General features: G+C 31.1%; 2 long non-coding RNA genes across 2 annotated transcripts; one reads left to right on the top strand and one right to left on the bottom strand.

Annotated features, from left to right (window-relative positions):
* Positions 1-6960: 6960 nt before the first annotated feature.
* LOC148787744 (uncharacterized) lies at positions 6961-11284 on the bottom strand. The gene is made up of 2 exons (XR_016065691.1): positions 7983-11284; positions 6961-7182 (listed from the first exon to the last, which is right to left on the bottom strand). It is a non-coding gene; the product is annotated as an uncharacterized LOC148787744 (long non-coding RNA).
* Positions 11285-16088: 4804 nt separating this feature from the next.
* Positions 16089-17974, top strand: LOC148787743 (uncharacterized). The gene is made up of 3 exons (XR_016066162.1): positions 16089-16245; positions 17358-17465; positions 17620-17974. It is a non-coding gene; the product is annotated as an uncharacterized LOC148787743 (long non-coding RNA).
* Positions 17975-20592: the final 2618 nt, after the last annotated feature.

The raw sequence follows: 20592 nt of genomic DNA, 5'->3' as shown, positions 1-20592 counted from the left end.
CAATTAGTTTTCTAAAATTGGTATAAAGAAAAAAAAATGGAGTCAATAAATATTAAAAATTAATATAAAAATAAAAAAAATTACTCATTTTCATAAACATTACTTAGGTATTTTCGCTATTGTAAAAATTAAATTAAAATTTAATAGGATCGAGACAAGTATTTTTTTTTTATTTTAAATACTATTAGGGGCGATTTCTGTAATTTGTACATATCTTAATAACTAGAATATTAAACAATTCAATTAATGAAAATAAATAAATTAAGAATAATTGCATTTACACTAAAAAATATCCCTCTTAATCCAGCCTTTATTTACCAAAAGATAGAAAAGATATCAGAGTTAATATTTTATTAAAATGAATATCCGTACATTTCTTTGTTATTTATACAATTTTTTTAAGTTAAATTTAAATTACTTTATTATTATTTTTTAATTCAATCTCTATATAAATTTACGTTTCTCAAAAATTGAAATGCAATAAATATATTAATAATAATTAGTTACTAGGTTATAAATTAAAAAACTTAAAGATTTGTTCTCTATTTTTATTTATAATTACTAAATATATAAATATATAAATAAGTGTACAATTCAACATATTTAATATTATATACTTATATTTATACATATTTTGATAACGGACTATAGCAGAGGACGGCAAAGGCATGGCGGTAGGAGGAAAATGTCTAATTTGTTTAAAAATAATTTAATAATTAAAATATTTTTATAAATAAATTATTTTTTTACTAATTCTAATGTGATTATTTTAAATTATTATTTATTAATTTTAATAAAATTTAATTATAGTAAAGTGATAAACTCATAACCTAATAATTCATTAATTTAATAATTTAATTATTAAAAGGTGTAATTTTATATAGAGATCTATTTTAAAAAATTAATAGCATAATTTAAATTTAAATTAAAAAATTATTATGTAACTTCTTAATATCAGAACTGGTTTACATAAAAGAACAATAAACAAGGGAGTGTAGATATAATTATCTATAGTTAGATATAACTAGATATAATTTCTAACCTACATTTAACAGTGAAATCATCAAATAATCGCCATCACATTTTAATTTATTTTTTTTCAGAAATAATTTCAGAGTGTTTCTATAATTACTAAAATATAAAAGTGTCAAACTAATATTTATGAGAAAGAATAATGTGATCCCGTGTATTTTTTTGTTATTATAAAAATTCTTAATTTAAAGTTTAAGATCTAACCTTTTTATTGTAACTTACATCTCTTGTATATTTATACATATTTTGATAACGGACTATCGAAGAGGAGGGCAAAGGCCATGGTGGTAGGGGGGAAAAAGGAATATTTTTTTAAAAAAATAATTTAATAAATTAAAATTTTTTGCTAATTCAAATATGATTATTTTGGATTATTATATATTAATTTTAATAAAATTTATTTATAAATAAAATAAATGATAAGTTTTCAATATAATTCAAAATCTAGTACGTAATTTTATTATATATTAATAATTTTATATAGAGGTTGATTGAATTAAAAATTAATATAAGTAATAAAAAAAATTCTTATGGATTATATTACACATACATGATGCTCCATCCCTTTGCATTTCTAACCAACCAACAGGAGTATTTTGAAATTTTAAAGGTTTTAGGAGCTATTTTTATAATTTTTCAAAAAGTAGAAGTGGTTCGTGTAAAAGAATAATAGATGAGGAAGCATAAAAAACCAATTGATGAGGGATGCAAATCAACAAAAAATTAAAATTTAAATACGCAATAAATAATATAATACTGCGACAAGTTAATACGACGATCATTGCCTTAATTCCCAAGATAAATAATTCGTTGACTGTTGGTGATTTTCGTCCTATTTCCTCTCATGATGTGCTCTACAATTAGAGTGGTAATTGAGAAATTGATTAGCCCTACGCAAAATGTATTTGCTTTGGGCCGTTCTATTGGGGACAATGTATAGGTTATATAACCAACAACGTGGAGTGTGTGCGTTTAATGATATGGTGGAGTGGGATTTTCTATTTGCAACACTGCGATTTTTTAACTTTCCGATATCATTGGCTGGATCCGAGAGTGTGACACCACCCCTTTTTTCTCGATTGCCCTCAATGGGGTATTCATGCTAGAGGGTTGAGATAGGTGATCCCATGTCTCCTTACCTTGTTTTGGTTATGGAGGTGCTCGGACTTATTTTTTAGCAAAGAATAGAGCAAGATGGCGGATTCCTTTATCATTGAAAATGCGGTGAGATTGGGTTATTCCAACTATCCTTTGCATCATTTACTTCTATTTTGCCGAGCTGATGAGGGGTCCGTCCGGTTGTTCAAGGAGGATTTGAAGATGTTTGCTTCTTCGTCCAGACTTCATACGAATGCTGCCAAGAGCCATATTATCTTCTCGCTCTGCATATCCAATTCGACTACTTGGCATTCTTGGTTTTCAGGAAGGGATGTTGGAGGGTTGCTGCTCACTTCTTCTAGACTTACTATCACTGATAAGCGGTTGCAAGGTTGGGATGCATTTCAGTTGTCCTTTACAGCAAGGATACAACTGATAAAACTCATGGCTCTTCAGATCTACTGGGCGTATTTATATTGCCAAAAGAGATTATCAAAGAGATTGAAAAGCGATTCCGCAACTTTTTGTGGAAAGGTACATCGACCACTGGTTACCCCAATGTTGCTTGGCCACTAATATGCCGATCGATGGAGGAAAGGCCAAGCACTTATGACACGGCATATATAGAAGGTAGTCACTTTGACACCTAACTCTATTTGGGTTTCATGGATTAACTCAGTGCGACTGCGCAAAAAATCTATATGGACAGTAGATGCTACGTGGGTGCTTGGGGTTGGAGGAAGCTACTTCAACTACGTAGTATTTTGCAGGACACTATGGCATGATCCGTGGCACCCACTGGGGTCTCTGATTCTTCAGTATATCCCTCGCGGTCCCTCACTTACGCACACACGTGGGGATGATCTCTTCGGGTGATCATTCAGGACTGGGTGTGGCATTGACCTCGGATGAGGAACGCGTCCATGTTTGATGTCACGCGGCTTCTACCTCAGATTAACGGGCGTTCAAGATTCTATTTCCCTAGATTGTGGTTCTTATGCCAACAAAACAGTCTATGATCTTTCAACATCCGGGCCCATAGCATACTTAGCCTGCCACTTGATTTGTACATACTTTACTTTACTTAATGAAATTTACTTTTACCGAAAAAAAAATAGATAATACAGTTTAAATAAATTTTAAAAAATCAAGAAAAGCTATGAAAAGATTTGACAAATTAATTTTAACTAATAAATATTAATAATTAAATATATAAATACAAATCCAAATTTCAATCCAAATCTTTGATTTTTGTTTTAATTTTTTAAGATGTGAAATGGTTCATTTATTTTTCACAAAGGATGTAAAATAATAAAAATACAATTAAAATAATTGAAATTAAAAATTGAAAAATATTGTAGATAATATTACAACAAATAATTAAAACATAAACTATTTTTAGACTCTTTTTGAAAAGGATAATTAATAATTAGTATATAATAAAATTAAAACTAAAGAATACTAAGGAGAGGATACAGTTAAATTATATAAAAGTCATACTTACTGTACTATATACGAATCCAAAATTTTCATTTTTTTGACTTGACTGAAGATGAAACAATTATGTTGAACATAGAAATTAAACAAAAGAGAATATATTCTTTTAAGAATAAATTTATAAAACAATAAGTAAATAATTTAAAAAGTTGAAATTGCATATAAAAAATTAATTACAGAATGAATCTCTTATTACTCGATTTTTCATATCAGTTAAATTAATATGTACATAAAAGATTAAAACAATTTAATTTCAATTCTTGAAAGAGACCACTCTTGTAGGAACCATAACCAAAGCCCTCATTCAGCTTAGATAACTAACAAAAAAAGACTGATTTTAATTATTTCAAAGACATGATCAGTCTTATTATACATAAAACGCTGTGATTTGACAAATTAGTTTTAATTTTAACTATTTTTTTACCTGACTAATTAATTTTATTTAAAAAATAATTAAACATATAAATACAAATGCAAATGTCAATTTTTCATCCAACACAAAATTTAAGGTGTGAACAATTAGTTTATTTTTCATGGATTTAATAACAGGAAATACAATTATAATCATGAAATATAATGCACATAATATTATCATAAATAATTATATTTTAAAATATACATCCAAGTACTATATAACTATTCGTGTGAATCCAAAATTTTTATTTTTTAATTACTTGGCTATTTTTTTTTATCTCACTAATTCATTAATATCCAATATATAATTAAATAAATATAAGTGTTGTAATTAAAAAAAGTTAAATAAGAACTTAAAAGTAAAGATTTGAAAACAATAGATAACAAGAAATCCGTGAGGTGAAAGTAACCGAAATAAAAAGAACATAGACATAAACATCTCTAAAAAATAAAACATATAATAAGAAATTCTCTAATGAAATATATTTTCCACGATATCATGGATATAAAATATCAAGAAATATAATTAAAATGACTGAAATTAAAAGTTATAGCTAAATTTAAAATCTAATTATAATAGTTACTATTGTAATATAGTTAGATACAAAGATTCTATTCAATTTATTCTTTTCTTAAAAAATGATTGATAATTAAAACATCAATAAATTTAATTAATATATCAATAAATTTCAAAGTTCAAATTATTTATAAATAAATAGATAAAAAAATAACAGAAAAAATACAATGAATGTGTAATTAAAACTCATCCACAACAATCAATCAAACTCCTGCACAAAACACAAAAGGATTATGTGACATTGATAAAAACAGTCTCTTTCATCCCCGTTGTAAACTGTAATACTAATATGAATAAACATAACATATGAGATATTTTGTGCAGATGCATTCCTAATAAGGTGACACGACGAATAACACTTGACAATTCAAAGATGGGATGTACGACGAATAACACTTGACAATTCAAAGATGGGATGTACGACGAATAACACTTGACAATTCAAAAATGGGATGTGTCTGAGTTCTTCCTTTTTAGCTTCATTGGCAAGTGGAAATTCTCTTTACTGAATGATGTTGATGTTCGACACATTACATTCATAAAATCTCACCGGATTCCAACTTGCATAATTAACATAATAACTCACATGAGATCTTCCACTATAAATCATTCTTCCATATAATAACAAAATTAATCTATATCTATATTCTATACCAAAAAAATGGTCATACAGAACCAATTAGCAATTCAAAGAAAAAAGTTGATAACCTGTCTCTCGATTGACAAAAAGAAAAGTAAAGTAGAATTTGGTACCTAAAGGCTTCTCTTGATCCCATTATAAATAATTATAAGGAACAAAAATAAAGAGACGAAAGGCAACACACAACATTAATTATAAGACATGCTATCAACTTTAGATAAAATCCGTCAAGCACAATATACAAGAGCTAAATCTCGATCCTATAACTTCCCTCTTAATCTGTCAAAAACTAACATCTACCATACACTCCCAACTTCTAGGAAATTAGGGTAAACCTTTCTCATATACTTTCTTATCATCCCGTCTCATTTGATGTATTCATAAGGAAATATAAGCATGTCTAGTATTGATTATTATGTGAAAAATATATTATCCACTTACTCACCTACTCCACGAGGCAGAATCATCAAAGGCAATATCGTATTTCATAAAGATGTTGAAGACACTATATTCACAAACTTGTATAGATTTTCATGCATGTATCACCTAACACTATGAAAGCAACAAGAAGATAAAACTGCAAATAAGAGATCTGTGTAGAGAGAAGCAGAAAACATGGTAGCCCTTATAATAAAAAGCATAATGTAGCCATCAATAAAATGAAAGGATTACCTGTATTCTGCTACTCGATCCAGAGGCAAAGTATCAATAGAAAAAGAAACTATTTATAATCCTAAATCCCTATAATCGACATAGATAAAAGTATCAAAAGACATGTATAACCTTATAAAACACTTTTAATAATAAATGAGAAATAGTTATAGAAGTATACTATTACCCAAATAAAATTTTTGAAGTTTTAACTTAAAAAAAAACTATTTAGCCCTTCCACTTTTTATGTTAATTGGAATATAAGAAAAAGACGAATAATACTAAATATGCTTTATAAAAAAAAAACCTTATTAGCCTACATATGATAATTTTTTACTATAAAGTTGTGCATGAACCACAAACATAAAATATTAAGGCTAAAAATTTCATAAATAACAAAACCTATTAAAGAATAAATAATATAATATCACCCATAAAAAAATATCAATCTTCTTGTATTAGATGTGCCTCTCAAAAATACAAATAAAATTTAAAACAAGTCAGTACAATATATAACTATAACGTAACCAATGGGTTGAACTTCCTTGGCTGCTTCCGCTCAATAGGCTTTAAGCAAAACCAAAATGAATGGTAAGAAAATAACATAAATAAATGAAAATTTCAATTTGTTTATTAATCCAATTCTGTTCCTTTCTCAATGCGGGAGTAGGAACGAAAAAGAGAGATAAAAAAACATTCTCGCCATGTAAAGTGAATCCTTTTTCACCAGCACCGGAAGGTTTTGCTCCCTCCTTAATTCAGCATCTGTTGTCAAAGGGTTATAAAAGCGAGGAACTTCCTCTTTGTGCAACGAATTTAAGAAGCTAAGATTAAGATAACATTAATTATAAGACATGCAATCTTTGAAACTTAGTTAAAAACCCACCAAGAACAATAATACAAGACTTAAAATTCACCCCTATAATCACTTACCCTACACTTCCATCTTATAGGAAATTGGGGTCACCATTCTCTTTTTTGGAACAACGTAGTATTCGTCATCTTACATTCTATGCCCTACATCTCTCCACTCAATATGGTAGACAATTAATTGGTTAAAGCAGATAGTTCATGTATATTAATGCATATAGGTTAGATACATGACCAGCCCAAACATTTGATGCCCTGATAACATGGCTACTCTTGCGGATACTAACCTATCTTTTGGAAAAGCCATGCCATGCAAAAGTAATGACATGGCAACCTTGGGAAACCAATCAGTGGATGTCCATGGCCAAAATTGGTAACTTCAAAACCCTCCCAGCTCCGAATCCTAATTCATCATGGAAGAATTGTCAAAATATAAAAGCACTTAAATAGGTCGAATTATTATAATTGAAAAGAACCTTGGAAGATGAATCTGTTAGAGTAATTTTCTATGCGAGCAACCATTCACATATTGACAGAACAAGAAGAAATCAAAGAAGTTGCATATTTTTGGGAGGCTGCAACAATTGCATTCTCATGTTTGCTATCTTAGCCTTGAGCTGACCCAAACGATATTATGTATAATCAAACAAGTCACTTTCATGATTATGCATCTTACAAATAAAGCTTAGTACGCAATAGTCAAATCAAGAGCACATTGTCTACCACACAAGCAAATTCATTCTATAAAAAAGGATTGCTAAGTTTACATGTAATCTTAATTAATAAGGCATATGTCAAAATGAAACTACGGGAAAATCATAATGCCAAAAACATAGAAAACTTTCATATGTTTAAGAGTTTTGCAATGTATGGGGGGAAAGGAGGAAACAATACTCTTTTTAGAACAACCTAGCAATAGCATTCATCATCTTACATTCTAGAACTCTTTTCAGAACAAACTTACAAGGCAATATTTGGTGGTTAATCTTACATTCTAGAACTCTTTTCAGAACTACCTTACAAGGTTATATTTGGTTGAACATGTAACTAGTGCACCAGAAGCTGAAGAATAGAAAGCAACAATACAGTTTCAGCACATGGAACATATTCAAAATGTGGGTAGCAAGTGTGTAAGTTGATGAACAGAAACGATTCACATGTCAAAGTGCAGAAAAATACCATGCATGCCACAAGGCAAGTTACCTTTTGTCTTTACGCTGGAAAAAGAGACTACAAAGTTCTCCAAAACTTCACACGTGCCATCCCCACTGAGTTACAGAAGCCTATTTTTTAAGAAGCCCACTCAGACTGCCATTCCCATGATGTCTCTAGACTGTCAATTGAAAGATTTTGGCATATGCACTCCCAAAAATAGCACAAATATTTTTAAGATATCATCCAAGCACATCAATCCCGGTTCTGGTGATAAAGAAGAACATAACAGTTTCAATATTTTGACACAATCTGATACAATTCCTCTTTGTGTGGCGCAAATTCAAGAAATTAAGATTAACTCCGCCTTACTGCTTTGCATGAATAAAATGCTATTACATGACTCCAGATTGACAAAAAGAAGAGTGAAGTAGTATTTGATACCTGAAAGGCTTCTCTTGATCCCATTAGTGAAAAAATTATTAGGAAGAGACAGAAAACAACAGACAACATTGAGTGTAATTACAATTGACATGCTATCTTTGAACTTTAAACAACAATCCACCCAACAAAATAACACAAGACCCGACACTGAATCCTATAACTTCCCATTGTGATGTGTAAAAAACAATGACCTACATTGCATTACCATCTTCCAAGAATTTGGGGTATCTTAACATCACTAATCTACGCAATAAAATCTTTCCCAATAACTCAAAATAAGCATAAAAAGGTTAAAATATATTTTATTAAATTCTCGCACACCGAAACCATTCTTGCCTTCAAACATTTCTCAATCCAAATACACAATTTATCCAAGTAGCAATTCTCAAATTTCCTTTCATGTCAGTCAAGTACATCCCTTACACTAATTTGACTTAATAGTTTAAGAAGAGATAACAATACTGAGAACAATCACTAGTAGCACAACATTCAACACACAAGTATCCCATTGACTTTATCAAAATCAAATGAAACAAGTCTCAACACTCTCACAAGGGTGTCACTCTAATCACTCATAAAGTGTTTAAGAATTTGGGTTCCACTCAAATCAATACATAGTATGTCATTACCATAGGCTTGCTTGTGAATCAAATCTCCACCATCAATGAAATTCAAATTAATGCATGAATCAAAGGGTCTTTCCATGGGTTGTAATAGGGCTTGGGACAAGGTGTGGTAGAAAAATAGGTCGATTTGTGGCTTATGAATTCAAAGGAGTGATGCTAACTTAGTTGCTTATCCTTCAGAGCTCATTCTCCTTCAACTCGATTCAAGTGCTTTGAACAATCAAACTCCTCAAACTGTTTTGTTTCTGTATCTGAATCTCTTTCTTATAGTGCAGGTTCCGTGATTCATGCCATGTCGGTGAGCAAGATATGCGGAAGATGGGGGGGCTTTCCAGGAAGGTCTCTTAACACTTTCTTTTTTCTTCCCATCAGAGTTATTTCACGAAGACTTTCTCTTTCTTTTTTGACTTTTTTCTTTTTTTCTTCTTTTTTTTCTTTTTTGTTTCATCATTTTTCTTCATTTTTTCTTTTTTCTTTCATCATTTTTCTTCCTTTTTTCTCTTCTCATTTATTTTTTTCATTTCCTCTTTGCTGTTTTATTTCTTCGCCTTGGAGCTAGCAATGTATCCCCAATATACAACTTGAATCATCTCAGTCACTCATTTTCAAGCCAATTACAAGCAACCAAACCAACATCACCCCCTTGAATGGGTTCAAAATCACTTCAGGAAATAAACAAGAAGGGGATAATTCGGCTTATAACGTGGTTTAATCAAGAAAAGAAAAGCCAAGGCTCGAATGAGGTTTTCTATGGTTGAATTTGAGGTAGGCTCTTTTCAGGTCAATGGGTTATTCCTAAGTGCCCTTATCACTTTCATACACCAATCTTAGAAGTTTATGGTCTCAAAATGTATTACACAAGCAAGTTCTAGAATGGACACACTAAGTTTGATTCACTCAATCAAAAGAAATGTAGAAGCACTATTTAAATCAAAGTGCTTTGGCTCAAAAGCTCACACAAAGGGCTTTTGTATTGATTCTTGAACATCGTTCATTTGATGCAGTCAATGGAACACATGGAACACACTTCACATATTTTTTTAATATGCCATTAGTGCTAGTTTCTCCTACTTATCTCGACTTATACCAAAAAATTCTATTAATGTAAGGGATATCACAAGACAACAATCAGAAAATTCAACAGCTACTGCGGGATAATTCATATATTTTTCTCATGACACACTAACTTCCTTCCCACAAGGTTCAGTTTCAATTAAAATTGTAAACCCCCATATAAACATTTTCAATCCCTACACATCCATATTCCAACACATTAATTCAAATTTCAACATTCAGATTGTCAACTACAGAACCAATTTCCCAAGAATCGTTCTATAATGACTATCCAACCACCTCCCAGAAAATCAATCACAAGCCAAAGCCAGTGTACCTCCCCCACACTAAGTACATATTTATGCATGCAGACACACAGAAATAAGGAAATAACAAGTAAAAAGAAAGAAAACACGTCCCTGAAATGTGGGATGGTGTCAAGGTCTACTCACGAAGGGTGGCGGAGGCGGAGGCAACAATGTGCAGTTGTGCCAGAAGAAGCCTCCCATTTGGGCGCATTGTCCTTAGTCCAACCATGATAAGGACCTGGGCTATGGATGAACCGCAACTGTGTATATGTGAAAAATATATTATACACCAACTCCAAGGAGCAAAATCATCAAAAATTAATGTCACGTCTCATGAACATGTTGAAGGCACATATATTCACCTACTTGTATAGATGTTCAATTATAAAAGCAAAAGCAACAAAATAGAAAATGCAAAGAAGATATCTATGTAGAGAGAAGAACAACAGTCCATGGCGCACTATGGCACGCACCATGGCCAGAGGCGCAAGCCTCTGGCTATTCTAGGCTTGTTGCACTGGCCTTCGTCTAGGCGTTGCCATGGCGAGCGCCTGGGCGCCATTCGAGCTGTTGCTCAGGCACGAGCGAGGCACGCCTTTGTCAGCCTAGGCCTTTTTAGATCTGGGCCCATCAAAATTTAAAAAAAATTAAAAAATAAGGAACATCAGGCACTGTTGGTCATTCCCTATGCCGCCACCAAGTAAGTTTTCTTTCTTTTTTCTTCTGTCGCTGATACTTTCTGTTCTTCTAGGGTTTCTTGTTTGTTTTTATATTTTGTTGTTTCTTTCTTTTCTGTTCTTCATAGACTTACTCTGTTTTTTTCTTTTTTTTATCTTTGAATCTGATACCATGTAATGTATCTATGTACTCTATGTTCTTTAATTAATAAAGTAAATTGAAGTTCTCACTTTTGCTTATTCCCTCTGGCACAACCAAGTAAGTTTTTTTCTTTTTTCTTCTGTCGCTGATACTTTGTGTTCTTCTTTTTGGGTTTCTCATTTTCTGTTTTATTTTGTTGTTTCTTTATTTTCTTTTCTTCATAGACTTACTCTGTTTTTTCTTTTCTTGTCTTTGATTCTGATACTGTGTAATGTAACTATATATTAATGTAAATTGAAGTTATCAGTTTCATATATTAATTATTTGATTATCGATTATAGTATGCTATGGTTCACTAATTAAACTATATGCTTTCGTTTAGTATATTATATAGAGTTACAACATATTCTTTAAATTTTAATTTTTGAAATTGCTTCTCTAATTTTTGAAAGGGAAAAAAATATAAGTATTATTTATTTATTTTAATTTCTTATACATTGTTCTATTTGAAAAATACTAATTTTATAAATGTAATAATGTCTAAATTATTTTTTACATTTGCTCGGCCTTCAAAAAGGCCCACGACGCAGCTCTATGAGCCCTTGGCGCCATTGTGCGCATTTAACTACTGTGGAGAAGAAGAAACATGCTGGTCGTAATAACAAAATCCATAAAGGAGCCATCAAAAGAATAAAAGGATTACTGATACTAGATCCAGCACTAATTAATGACTAGTATTTTGATCAATTAAAATCAAGTTATCTAAATCTATATTATGCATAAGAATCGTGAATGGAATTAAAAATTTTAAATTTATCAATCATTTAATTTAACCAAGATAATTTAGGGTGTGAACTCCATTTTAACCCCACATTGTGAACCTAAAATATATGAAAAGGTTTAATTTGACATATAGTGATAGAATTCAATTTTAATTTTAAAGCTATCCATTATAAAAATAATACATAGAAGAATTTCTAACCATATAATGCAAGCTTATCAACATTAAAATACACATAACGTATTGCATACTTGTGGTTCATACATAACTTTAGAGTCAAATATTATCATACTTGTGTAAAATACATCTAGAAGCAGCTGATCACAACAGATAACGAGCCAGTTTGAAGCAAAATAGCAAAGTACATGTAAATAATGTTCCTGCATCACTAATACTCACTAATACAATTGCATGTAAACCAAAGTAACATAGTCCAGTTCAAGGTTAAGTCTTCTCTTTTTCTAGCGTGTTTTTGAATTTTTGTAAGTAGAGATGTTGTGTTCCGTGGAAGAAAAAAGGAGTATAGACTATGTTTCAGCAATGAGTGTACCAGTTATAGCCAATAGAAAACATATCCCATTCCTTTTTTTTTTTTTTCCGTAATAGAAAAAACATATTGCACACTTGTAGTTCATACACAACTTTAGAGTCAAACATTATCATAATTGTGTAAAATACATCTAGAAGCAGCTGACCACAAAAACCAGCCAGTTTGAAGCATAATATCAAACTATATGTAAATAATGTTCCTGCATCACTAATATAGTTACTAAACTAAGGTAATACAGTCCAGTCCAAGGTTAAGGTCCTCAATTAAAGAATGAACACGACTCTCAGTCTGTTCTATTCTCTCTTGTGTTTTTGCATATTTGTAAGTGGAGATGTTGTGGTCCATGGAAGAAAAGTAGGAATATACACTATGTTTCAGTAATGAGTGTTCCAGCTATAGCCAATAAAAAACGTATTCAATTCTTTTTTAGGTTGGATGCCAAAGATATGAATAATGCATTAAAAAAACGTATCGATGCAAGTAGCAGCACTCTAAACGGATAAAGGTAGCCAAAAATTTTAATTATTTCATTTAGTAGCAAATAGTTGGGAAAACAAGGAGCAAAGAGTGGGAAAAGAACAAAATATATGCCCAGAAGTAGTTCAATTAAGTCAAACTCCATATTGCTAATTCACCTTTGGGAAGACACTGCAGAACCACTAGAGGATGATCTATACCTTTTTTGCTTTTTCTTCAGCCTGCGTCCAAACACCATCTAAACGTTTGTACACCTGATCAGTAATCTGCTTTGTTCTGCATTTCGCCGTTTCACCATCTCAGAGCTCCCATTGGAAGTGTCTGTCAGCCTTAACCGTATGTCTCTTTTCTAAATAGTTAAAGAAGTGCCCCACAACAACACAAGAATGAAATATTGTTATAACATTACCTAGCTTTCAGTTCCTCTTTCTCCCCTTTCAAGTCCTCTGCTTTCTCCTTAATCTCCTTCACGGATTGTTCAAATTCCCAGTTCCTACAGCCAAATGATCAGGATATTAATTTGAGCTATTAAAGGAAAACAAAAAAAGGCATGCTAATTGAGCTAAAAACATTGGAAGCTTATCACATAAAGAAAGTTGAACATAAGAAATCCAAATCATAGAAAGGAACAACTTCAACAGGAAGAACACAAGATTAATAAAATATCAACTTTTTAGCTATGGTTAACCACATTGAAATGTTTATCCTAAGTCATAGTAGTTGGCAGAGCATCAAAACTTTCTCAATGTTCTGGAAAAAAGCTTCAACATACTTGACGAAGAGAGAGCTATTCACAGGGTAACCATTGTAATGTCTAACCAATCCCAATATTACATAAAACCCGTTATATCAATGCTAACTATTAGAACTTGAAAGGAGGGGAGGAATAACGAATGAGGACTTAAAAGAACTGACTATAAAGAATGCTCTTCACACCTCAACAATGGCGATAAGGTGGCATAGCTTATGATTATTTATTTATTTTAAATGAATCATCGTATAAGACAACCAAGATTAAGCATTACATGCAGAAACTAATTCAAGTATGAACCAAGAAGAAAGCAGAAACCGAGACTTGAATGTTAAAAACAATACCTGTTGACTTCACCTTTAATCTTCTTGGAGAACTTGTCCAACACACTGAATTCATGTCCAAAGAGCAAATCAGTTCCAAAAGAGCATATATTAAACTTAAGAAGTCAAATGCAATTCCTAGATCGTGTGGACTACAGTGAGAGAGACTGCTTTTGTGGCAACGAGTCCTGCAAAAATAATTCCACTACCTGCTCCTTAGTTGGAAAATAGAAGGTTGAAAGGATGGTGTCGTGCATGCAAAGAATAAAAGTCAATTCTTATCCAATGGAACAACTTTTGCCAGTAAATAGGAATAGCATCTGATTACCAATTATCCAACTGAAATGACGCCTCACAATGTTGTGTATGTATTATCTCATTTATCCTCTTCCTACAATAACATGACTCACTGAATTCGTAAAAATACAGAAACAACTGATAAACTCAATACTGAGAATATCACATATCAGTCCGAGTCAAGAAACACAACCAAGAATGAATTTAGCGACAGAGATCTTCACTGATATATGGTAAACGTAATAAGCTAGATAGCAACTTCATCATACTCCAACGCTTGATACATAAAAGTTGAAAATGAAACACATGCTACTTAAAATAATCAGGACTTAAAACTTAATAAAGACAGTAATCACTACAAGAAAACAGGGCATTAGAGACCAAATTTCAGAGACGGAATAAAATCCGTCTTTATCAGAGACGGATTTAGAGACGGAACTCTTTTTTATGATAAATTGTTAATAATTTTTATTTTAGCGACGGATTTAGAGACGGATTTATAATTTCGCCAATTTCCGTCTCTATTTCCGTCTCTGATACTAGTAAATAATTTCTTAAAAATCGATATGTCTGAGACTTGGTTATTTCCGTCTCTGTTTCCGTAGCTAATTATTTCTTTAATTTAGCCACGGAAATTTCCGTCTCTGATGGTGGAATAGGAATTTTTTTATTTATGAAAATATTAAAACACAAAAATAAGAATATTTTTTATTTATGAAAATAATAATTAAGTTGTAAATACATGACATAATATATATATATATTCGTATAATTATAATGTATTATTTAATTTTAATTAATTACAATAAAACTAAAAGTAAATTTTTTATTAATTTATTTTTATTTTTATAAAAAACACGCATTCCTCTTAATGTTTTTTCTCACCAGCGAAGATTTTGAGCTCAACTCGAGCTCGAAAAATTCAAGCTCAAGTCAAGCTTAATTGTGTCTGTTCATAAGCTCGCGAGTTTTTTTTTGTATTTTTTTATATATATTATTATTTTTGAATTTTTTATATATTTCATTTTATATTTAATAATTGATCAATTTTATAAGCAAAATCGACCATATATTATAATTATTAATCAATATCATATATTTTTTGGATAATAATAGTGATGGTTGAATTATTTTAATTATTATTTTATTATATATATAATGAGATAAAAAAATTTAATCAATAATTACGATATCTTAAAATCTAGTTACTCGATTCACACCAAATTTAAATATATATAAGAACGTGTCCATTAGATCATATCAGACGGTTTGATTTAAAATCACATAGTCTGATTCTATGATACACCGACTTAAATAATTATTCTTATGTTCTGAGTACGATAACTTGACATCCGTATATCCAATAAGTCTAAAATTTTACCAAGTGTATTTTTCTGTAAGTATGATCATATCTAACGGTTTAATTTGAATTTTGATGGTCCGATTAACCTATGTTGTTCAACAATGTAAGATGATAGTTATATCAATGTAATATTAACATTTATAAATATATAAATTTACTAAAGATTATGAACATACATTTATCTCAACTACAAAATATTTATTATATGTTATATATAATATTATATTATATTATGTATTTATATTTATATTATATAAATAACTAATTTATTTAATATTTATTTAATTTATATAAAATAAATTATAACAGTAAATATATATATACATAACTAAAACTACCAATTGACTACTCTGACTCTTAAAAGAACGATAACCTCACTCTCCTCAACTTTCAAATTAGCCCTCTCTCTCTCTCCTCTAACCCTTTCTCTATCTCGCGACCGAGAAGAAGAAAGCAGATCTTTCCTCGCTCGCAGACGGCTCCAGATCTATCGGCACAACTTCTTCCCTACGACATTAACAGGTAATTTTTGTTCTTTGTAATTCTTTTTTTACAGTTTGTAGGTGAAATTTTAATTGATTTCAAGGTATTTGTTAAAATGTCCGTTGAACACCCTAATGTTCTTCTTGTCGAAATACATATTTTTTTGCTGAAGTATGTTGAAAATTGAAAAACTTGGCTGATTGACATGCGAAATTTTTCTGAAATATGCTGAGTTTTTTTTTCTGCTTTTTCTGAAATATGATTATTATCTCTGCAGGATTTTTGTAGTTTGATTTTTGCCTTTTGATTTTTCTGCTTTTTGTAGTTTGAACTATGGGATCTAGCTTGTCAAATTACTTATTAGTTTGAAAAACTTTTAGCTGTGTATTTGGTTAATTCTCGTCATTGTAAAAAGACGGTCTTTCCTGATGTTAAAATTAATTGGCCCTTGAGTTGGGACGAGTCTAAAATGTCAATATAAAGCTTTGTTGTAGTCATTAGGTCTTACTGCTTGACTTAGTAACTTGGTAGGCAGGTCATATGTGCTTGATTGGGACATTTTGATTTTTCTGGTAGTTATGTTCACTTAATGCCATCAATATTAGTAGTGTTCATGAATCAAATTTGTGGCATTACATGCTACATCCTACTTTGGATTTATTTAATGTCATTCTTGGGAGGTAAAATTGGTGTTTGTACATTGTGTGTGTATGTGGCATATATAGTATCCATCCCTTTGATGCTCATTCATTTGGAATTGGACCATAAGATGTACAAACAGAAACAACATCAGAGTTTTTGCTGTGTGTTTTCACTTGGAATTCTCTATCACTTGGAATTCTCTATCACTTGGGGTCAAGTTTCAGTTGGCCCAATTGTCTTACCAACACAAATTTGAGTGTAGGTGTGGTCACAATGTTGATTTCCATATTTGAATGTGTTTAAAAATTGGAAGGCAATTTAAAAGGTTTTGGAAAAGACAAAGGAAGGAGATAATATATTTACGTATACAAATAGTTGTCCAAATATCTAAGTTTTAATTAAATTGAGTGATGATACCTAATCTTAATTGAAAGTGAAGTAATACTTAATTTTATATTTTCACTTAATTTTAATTGACATGTGAATTAATATTGTTTTGTACACTATAGGAAAAAAAACTTGGTAGAGAAGTGACTGATCTTGAGCTATTTCAAAGATGTCATAGAAAGAATAAAGGAATCGGGGAGTTCATCGACAACAAATCCAAAAGAATTAGTGTAAGTATAATTTGTCATTGGATTTAAATATTGAGTAGTATATATGTTGAGAAATTTTGTTAGATTTTTATTACATAAATATTCCTTTGTATGGAATGTACTGTCACAGGAAGAATACCTTGAAAAAACGAGTTGTACTGATGTTTCTTCACAGTCTTCATTTCATAGAAAATTGCTTGAAATTGCTCTTGAAGAAGTTCGAAAGAGGGAGGAAGAGGCTCGAAAGAGGGACGAAGAGGCTCGGAAGAGGGAGGCAGACCTACAAGAACTTGTTCGAAAATTGTTTCAAGATGTGGGATACACAAACCATCAATTTGCTGGTGGGTCGGGACAACAGGAGCAACAACATTCCAGGAAAGATAATTAGTTTATTTCTTCTGTTGGTTGTTTATCACTTAGTGTATGTTGATTTGGGTTGTACTTTGACATATGTTTGGTGACTTTGGAGTAGACATTGATATTATTTGGATGATGACATCAATTATATTAGTGTTGTTGTATTTTGAGTATCTTTTTTGTTAATATTTGTTGTTCTTGTTTGGGAAAATTCAGATTTTGGTATTGATGGAATGTATATTTGATGGTATAATGACCAGGATATTAATTTAGGTACAGAAATTAAAAATCTGCCCAAAAAAAACCAAAAAAATTAGAGACGGATTAGAGACGGAAAAATTTGAAAATTTAGATGTCGAATCAGAGACGGATTAGAGACGGAAATTTGTAAGATTTAGAGACGGATTAGAGACGGAATATCAGAGACGGAAATTATTTTACCTTTGTCGACGGAATTAGAGACGGATTACCTACGGAAATCAGAGACGGATTATAGTTAAATTTTCTTCTCTTTTGGCGACAGAATTAGCGACCGAATTCTCGGTCTCAAATTTAGCGACGGAATATTTCCGTCACTAAATTATTAGCGACGCGGCCTTCTGCGACGGACTTCCGGGACCGATTTTTCCGTCTCTAATTTGTTTTAGAGACGGAAATTTCCGTCTCTGATGCCCTGTTTTCTTGTAGTGAATCATCAATTAAGAATTCAAAAGACATGATGATGTTAATAATAATAATAATAATAGGATAGCAAACAAAAAAGCTTCAATAGTAGTAAGAGTATAATACTATTTCCAGAAAAAAAGGAAAACATAATTTTAAAAAGAAAACAATCTTACCTTTCCATTAATAATAAGCCAGCAATCCTTAACCTCGTAACGAAGGAGTTTTCTGCTGGCCATCATCACAAATCACAACCTAGAGAGATTGTAATTTCTTTTTACCAACATGTGATTGTGTGTAGGGGTTTTGCCAGTGGGGTTTTCCTTTCTTGGATTTCTCTGTACTGAGGCAAACTGCTAGCTCCGTTGTACCTCAGCCGCTGTTGTTTTTCCCTGAGGGTGCTGCCTTGTGCAGGGGCACCATCAGGCCCTTGTTCACATTACCCTCCGCTGCTGGTACTCAATCCTGACCCTTCACTCCCTCTTTGTTGATCTTTTCCCCCTTTTTTCTTTCGGCTGTTTTCTTGGGTGAGAAGCGAACATGAATAGAGGAAATGGAAAATGAAGATGAGAGGCTGAAAACGTGCCACTGTGGGTGGACGGTGGTTTTGGGTAAAATGGTGGGAAAGACGTGATTTTTAGGATTTTTACCCGTGGATTTTTTTATTTTTTGGATTTTTCAGGCGCCATATCATTAGTACAATTTCTCCCCAGAACTATGAGATCAAGATTCAAAGAAATCATCAAAAATACCCATCTCGATAAAAGAAGGAGAAGAAGAAGAAAAAGGATTCGCATTCGTCCAAGCAACACAAATCAATACAGACCATTTCGTCTCGGTGTATTAAAACTGGGAAAATAAAAGAAAAAGGCCAAGAAAATCGAGAATTTAACGCCCAAAACCATTGAAGAATAAAGAAAAACGAATCAAAAAATAGAGAGAAGTCATACCAAAGTGAAGAGAGAGAGTGAGAGAATCCTTTGTGTTTCTTGGGTATGAAGATGATGATGACGACATGTATCACTTGTAATTCCCAAAATTGCCATTAGCCCCCCCACCCCACCCCCACCCCCAACCCTTTCTTTTATTAATTTTTTTTTTGTAAAATACACAAACTCTTTATATTAATTTCTAATGTAAATCAACCTCAATCACATATGCCAACAAATGTCTTGAAAAGATACCAGTTTATAAATTTAGGGTTTGCCCAAAATAATTTATTATTTTATAAATAGTTTGTGTTCATAATCAATCTGCTAATTTGAATAATATTTTAATTTAATGATAAATAGAACTTCAAGATCAAAAATAAAGAACGACTAATATATATATGGCATACTTAAATGTGTGTGCACTATTAATTTAAATTTAAAAAAACTAATTATTATTTAAAAAATATATTAAATAAAAAAATAAAAAATATAAAACAAATATAATGAGAAAATTCTGAAGAAGAGAGAGAGAGAGAGAGAATAAAAATTGATGTAGAAGTTGACAAGAGAGAGAGAGGATAGAAATAAATCTATAAACGGCCTTTTCTTTTTCGTTCAAAATGTTTGAAAGTGACCAAATTAATTTGGACCGATTTTTGGAACATTTGGCTATATGTTCTTATAAATGCATTACAAATATTTAGAAAGAGGTCATGCCTGACCGTTCCAATTTAGGACGGGCACCGTAACACATTGTTAGAAACTGTTCTTAATATTAAACTTTTCTAAAAAAATTATTTTTTTAATTGGAATGGACTGGGCTAAATTTAGAATGGCTATATTATTTACATCGGTTTACTTTTGGAAAGGTTTTTGTAATATTCGTGCTTGAATTTTAGAACTGTATTTATTTGTATTTGTGATAAATATAGAAATAGTCTTTGTAATGGTTTGTTTGTCAATGTTTGCAATACTATTAGGCACGGTTATATTTTTGTTTGGAACAGTCTTCTGTAATTGTTTTATGAACGGTCAGTCATGTAAAATTATTTTAGTAATGGTCTTAGGAATGGTCATTCTTATTTTGGAGCACGTACTTAAAACTATATTACCAATGGTATTAGGAACGTCAGCCACTTTTTATGAACACGTATTTGAGATGATTTTAGCAATGGTATTTGGAACGGTCAATGTAA

This window comes from Sesamum indicum, linkage group LG6, assembly GCF_026168435.1.
Source record: "Sesamum indicum cultivar Baizhima isolate 11 linkage group LG6, ASM2616843v1, whole genome shotgun sequence".
NCBI lineage: Eukaryota > Viridiplantae > Streptophyta > Magnoliopsida > Lamiales > Pedaliaceae > Sesamum > Sesamum indicum.
The sequence above is the reverse complement of the archived record's forward strand: the minus strand, read 5'-3'. Positions and strand labels throughout refer to the sequence as shown.